Source organism: Oncorhynchus keta, chromosome 12, assembly GCF_023373465.1.
Source record: "Oncorhynchus keta strain PuntledgeMale-10-30-2019 chromosome 12, Oket_V2, whole genome shotgun sequence".
Classification (NCBI taxonomy): domain Eukaryota; kingdom Metazoa; phylum Chordata; class Actinopteri; order Salmoniformes; family Salmonidae; genus Oncorhynchus; species Oncorhynchus keta.
Genome location: NC_068432.1, coordinates 31,371,912 through 31,378,288, shown reverse-complemented (window position 1 = coordinate 31,378,288; position 6,377 = coordinate 31,371,912). Strand labels below are relative to the sequence as shown.

General features: G+C 40.9%; 1 protein-coding gene across 1 annotated transcript in view; it reads left to right on the top strand.

Annotated features, from left to right (window-relative positions):
- The window catches only part of LOC127906505 (uncharacterized), a 140,650-nt gene that overhangs the window by 33,688 nt on the left and 100,585 nt on the right, over positions 1–6,377 (top strand). The window lies entirely within an intron of this gene.

Below are 6,377 nucleotides of genomic sequence, written 5' to 3'. Positions count from 1 at the left end.
TGTTAATCCAATTTAAATAGAATTGCTGCTTCAGAGAGTGTAAACACTGAGACTGCGTTAACATGATCTGATGGAGACTGCGATATTAGCCCCTGCAATTTAGCTAACAAACTTACAAACAACTGTAGGAAAACTGAATGTGAATCTCAGTAGCTTGCATAAGGTGTCTTCTGCCAGAGCTTCAAAAAGTATTTTGTGGAGCTACATGTAGTCTAGTTATAATTAACACATGAAGATCACTCAGGTGTGATAAATGTTAACAATGTTACTTCCTTCCTAATGCATGGATTATCTAATTATCAGTTAACAGTGATGTACTCATTTGTCGTTTCAAAAATGTATTTATTTAAATCCTGCACTAATTAGGAGCTTTAGTTTGTGTCACTTACTGTAGTTGCTATACAGAATTTAAATTGTGACTGGTGACAACAGTAAGCCTATTTTAGCAGACTAAACTACATAAAATGCATTAATGCTGAATAGGAATATTGTAGTTGTGTGTCTTATGTTTGGGTGCATTGTCAGTCAATAAAATATTACACTGGGCTACTGCATCATATGAAAGAAAGGCAACCATTGTGTGATACACTGACAATGTGTCAAATAGTCATTTCTTTTTGCTGATGTGTCTGATTCCCTTAGTTAAAGAGTGAGAGTCATTCTGTTGTCCTAGAGAATAGCCCAAGGTGAACTGTTGTCTTCTAAATGCTCGGTGAGAGAAGGGAGCCATGATGCATGACAGCCCTCATAAAACTGTCCCAAATCGTAGAGCCAGCCTATCTATAATTAAGAAATAATAAGGCCCTCTGAGATTGCCATCAGAAACAAAGGAGGAAAAACTTTCAAAGAAAGGGAAGCAAAAACAAACTCTTGAATTTCCTGGCTCTTTCACTGTGTTTCCCAGGTGAGACTGGGCTGATGAAACAACTCAAGACAAGTTAGAAAGGTGATGTTTTCAAGTTGACTTAGTTCTTGTCCCTGTAGATTTGTACTCGGAGATAATTCTCAGTCGCAAAGAGAATTTGTGTGTTGACAATGATATTATTGACCGTGAGTTTGTAATTGACTTCTCCAAAGATAGTATTCATCTACATTTTTCACAATAGTTGTATCAAAGTGTGAACTTTCATCTGAAATTACACATTTCATACCAATTTAGCGCTATTCAATAGAAAAGTAGATTGTGTGAAATGGCCAAATTTGAGTTGGATTTGCCTTGTGGTAGTTTTGGAACGATTTACATTATTGGTGAAGAGATAACATCTTTACCTGGACCGATTGTCAATATTCATACAAAATAGACAGAGATATGTTTATTGATTGTTTGAGCCACAACACTGATGTGAAAAATCCATATTTTTGTAGAAAATGCTAAACTCAATTTTCTCAGTTCATGTATATGTTGGCCAGTCAAAATGGCATCAGCTCTGTCTGTGAGGAGGACACAATGTTGCCCCTCAGACTCTATTTGGCCAACTAAACACCCCGTGAACTTGATAATAGCTTCTGTTCTCGCTGTTGGGCCCAGTAATAGAGGGGCCCAAAATTACTTGGCCTGTCTCCAAGTAATTTTCCATCACCTGATGGCTGCCAGTCAGGTTATGAGAGATGACACCCTTTACAGCGCTAACTGCTGTCTGGTGAGAGAGCAATGTTCTACATATGGCAAGATGACTTTATTCTGTTTTACAACCCAATTAGCAATGTTAATGATAGGTGTTTCATGAATTGTCTTCCAGTGTTTTCTGCAGAAACTTTTCAGGACTAAAGTGACCTACTTGGACCAAATCACCTCACCAATCACTAAATGAACAACAGGATGGAAATCATTACCATTCCCACCCAGTTTTGATGAATATTGTTTATATTTGTATTTATACACCTCATTAGGTTGCTCTAAGAAGAGCTTTTTTCTGTCCACACAATCGGTATGACCTCCCAGTCTTAATATCACTTCAGCATATCGTTTTGATGCATGATAGATGCCAAAGCCCTGGGTAGTGGTTGACAGATTTACAGATTTACATTCACACATGACCCTATCACAATGCCCCAAAGCGACAGGCTGTTTATTCCTTGTAGGGAAAAGGGAACCATTGTGCCCAGCTCTGTACACTATGCAAGTTGCTAGTTGTGGAAAGAACAGTAGGATGTATGGGGATGTGCAATGCTAACAAGGGTTGAACAATTCTGGGAACGTTCAATATATTGCCTGGTTTTCCAGAAATCCTGGTTGGAGGATTACGGATTTCCTGCTTATACCCTCCTGATTCCAACCGGGATTACGAAGAAAAAAAACAGGGAATTTATTAAAGGTTCCCGAAATTTTGCAACCCGAAATTCTGACTTGTTGTTAAATGTGTTTTTTTTAACAGTATGTTGTTTCCATGTATATCACTTTGCCGATCATATAATTCATATAGTTGCATAACAGACGACATCAACATGACATCCAGTCATCTGAGCGACATACAGTACAATGAAATAGAGAGTCTCTTTGAAGCCTGTAATTAATTCAGTTTACCATTCCTCCTACTCTTTTAACACTTGACATCCAGTCCTAATATCCCGTGGCCTTCTCTGCTGCTGGCGTGTCTCCCAGAGCCTTGCCACTATGCCTTAGTGTAACTGTTAGTTCTGCTGTCAGAACTGCCTGCTGCTGCCTTTCTATTGTATTGTTTAGCCAACGCCAAGTACTTTTTCATCATCTCCATCTGCTTTCCCACCCACCCATGCGCCGTTCTTCCAAACCCTCCTGCATCTTGTGATTCACTTCTTCCTCAAATTGAAATACCACATACATCCCGTGGTACAGCCATGCTATCTTTTATCTAGCACAGCAAGTCTAACAGTACACCTGTTGACCAGCTCCCAAAATACTTCAATAAGTCCTCCCACTGTTCCCCATGTGTGCAGGCACATCTGGCCACCGCTGCTGATTGGAAATCGATCTGGCTTTATGAGAGCTGTCAATGTTTCACCTCTCGTACGCTGTTAAAAAGTCAGACATGCTCTGCTGGACCTCCATTTTTTAGATGGGCACAGGGACACGGCGAACAACTGGGTCACCTGTCACTTTATTTAAAAGAGAGAGCCCTGCATCCAATCTCACAGCAGATGTGTTCTGATCTGAGGAAAGGACTACTGTATTAAAGAGAAGCAGCGGAGCTCTGATTTTCTCCAACACCTGTAGAGGTGCTTGAATTAACCTCTGTATTCAGTCACACAGTGATTCCACTTCCCGGGGCAGGACATGGCCTAGATTACTCATTACAATCTAAATTACTCCTAGTCCAAGAGCCAGTATGGCATTCCCACTTTTTCTGCCTGTTAAATGAGCTGGAAATCCAATCTCACAATGTATTTTTGAGGTGGGAGGAAGAATGTATCATAACTCACTGTTCATTTCCTCAGATTTATTCTACAAAGAGAAATGAAATGTATATCAAAATACGGTAGAAAAATTATTATTTTTGATTTTTAGTTTTATGTAGATATACAAACCAGTCATTTCTAAGTATCTTATGAATCATGTTTTTTTCAGGTGAAATGTTATTTTTGTCACTTTTATCTCTACTACGATGACAGAATAATTCAAACCTAAGTCAACATATTGAGGTTTCTAAATACCTAATGTAGAATATTCAATATTAAAATCTTTCCTATTCCTAACTTCCAATTTATTGTGGACACACATTATAGTAGCCTAGATCTTGTGGAAATACCAAAATGGCTGGCTGGTTGACGTCATCATGTAACATGGGTGAGGACATAGGGGACGGAACAGATAAATCCATTGCAGGATCCATTTAGATGAAAACTGAAGAGACCTGCCTCGTCAATGGCCACAGATCGATCCAGACCTACAGTAAGTGGTCACTGGTGACTTTAAAACAGTATTTGCACTGTTTGCTTGTAATTATCAGTATTTTGAAGTACAGGATTCAAAATGTTTATTTATGGCCTCTGAAGTGGTTTATCTCAGAGTAGGTGTTGGGTGAGTGTGCAACTGTCCTCCTCTCTTAATTAAAGAGGTTGATCTGCTCATGTCCCAAAAACCCTGGGGAGGTATAGTCATTCTTTTGTAGTCCCACTTTAATATCATGCACATTCCCAGAAATGGATTCCAATTTGATATTCATGTGAAAACGTTTTATATAGAATTTTATTTTCAGACTCTATAATGTTGTTCTAATGTAGCCTAATAGAAGGAGTATGATATTGTTTTATCAAAATGTCACTTTTGATTTTAGTTTTCCGATTCTCTTTGTGAATGGTCATTGGCAGATCAAACCCACATCATTGTCTAGCTGTCTTGGTTCTAACAGAAATGTCTAGACTAGAGCTTGAAATTGTTCAGTGGTGCTATTCTTTAAATGTTAAAATAAATATAAATATAGTTTTTTTCTCATTTGTATTTTATTTAATCTACTTGGACACACCATTCATATTTTTGTTTTAAATGTGACGTCCATAATAATCATTGTCATATAAATCAAGATCTGTATGTGGGCTGGTTTCTCTCTGTCAGTCTAGTGTATGCCACATTGGATTTGACAGCAGTAAGTATTCTGGCATGCACTGCTGCAAATTTTGTTTCTTAGCAACAGGCCTCCAATAATACTGTACAAGAGTGATTTGTGATGGCTTGTTTCAGCCAAAGTGATTGAAATAATATTTAAATTGAAAATGCTTAGGGATGAAATTACTACATTTTCTTATAGAACAATACAAGAATGTTGTTTCACTAAAACAATCTCAACGTTTAAACTCAAAAAGACGAGTTGCCCGTCTGACTTAAAATGTTCAGTATCAACTAACGTTTACTCAACTTGATCTATTTAATTGACAAATTATGTAGCCATTTCCTGCTGTCAATGACAAAAATCGTCCTCTTTGGCTTAATGCGTGGAATGTTATTAATATTTTTCATAATTTCATAATGCATACATAATTATTTTGTTTTCACTCAGAAAATCCTGTATTCCTATGTCAAACTGTTTTGTTATATTTCAGTCACCTGTGAAACCCTACGCCTGTGTATCGACTACCAGGGCTTTAATGACATCACGGTTAAGAACCGTTTCCCACTACCACTCATCGTCTTCACTTTGAATCCTCTCCCGGAGGCTACTATCTTCTCGAAGTTGGACCTTCGAAACGCCTACCATCTGGTGTGGATATGGGAAGAAGACGAGCGGAAGACAGCTACCACTCATCGCCTCGGCTTTTGAGCCTCTCCATGGCGCTACTATCTTCTCAAAGTTGGACCTTCGGAACGCCTAGCATCTGGTGCGGACACGGGATGGAGATGAGTGGAAGACAGCCTTTAACATGGCTAGCGGGCACTACAAATACCTGGTGATGCCATTCGGACTGACCAATGCTCCTGCAGTGTTCCAGGCCCTGGTTAACGATGTTCTCCGTGACATGTTGAACCGGTTCGTGTTCTTCTACCGCGATGATATCCTCGTCTTTTCCCGCTTACCTCAAGTACATGTCCTCCACGTCCGACAGGTCCTCCAGCGTCTCCTGGAGAACCAGATTTTGGTTAAAGCTGATGCGAATTCCATTGCTCCACCATCTCCTTCCTAGGAGACATCATTGCTGTAGGAAATATGCAGATAGATCCTGGCAAGGTGAGAGCGGTGGTGGATTGGCCTCAACTCACATCCAGAGTGCAGCTGCAATGCTTCCTGGGGTTTGATAACTTCTACCGCCATTTCATCTGGGGTTGTAGCATCCTGGCTTCCCCTCTTTCAGCACTCACCTCTCCCAAGGTCCCGTTCACGTGGTCTCCAGCTGCTGACTGGGCGTTCTCGTACCTCAAGCATCGGTTCACTACAGCTCCCATCATAATCCATCCGGATCCATCCCATCAATTCCTGGTGGTGGTTGATGCCTCAGACGTCGGAGTGGGGGCTGTCCTGTCCCAGCGTTCTCCCCACCACCAAAAGATGCATCCCTGCGCTTTCCTTTCCCATCTTAACACCACTGGGAGGAATTATGACGTGGGAAATCGAGAACTACTCACAGTGATGATGGCGTTGAAGGAGTGGAGGCACTGGTTAGAGGGAGCAGAACATCCTTTCATAGTGTGGACTGATCACAAGAACCTGGAATATCTCTGCATCACCAAACGCCTCAACTCTATGCAAGCTCGATGGGCCCTGCTATTCACTCGGTTCAACTTTACCATCTCCGACCACTCGGGGTACTAGAATGTGAAGCCTGATGGACTCTCACACCTCTATAGCACCGCTGCTACACCATCGGACCCCGAGACCATCCTCCCTACCTCTTGTCTAGCGGCTGCACTCGTCTGGGGTATAGAGAACCAGGTCCGTGAGGCGCAGCATTCCTGGGGGCGCCCAGCT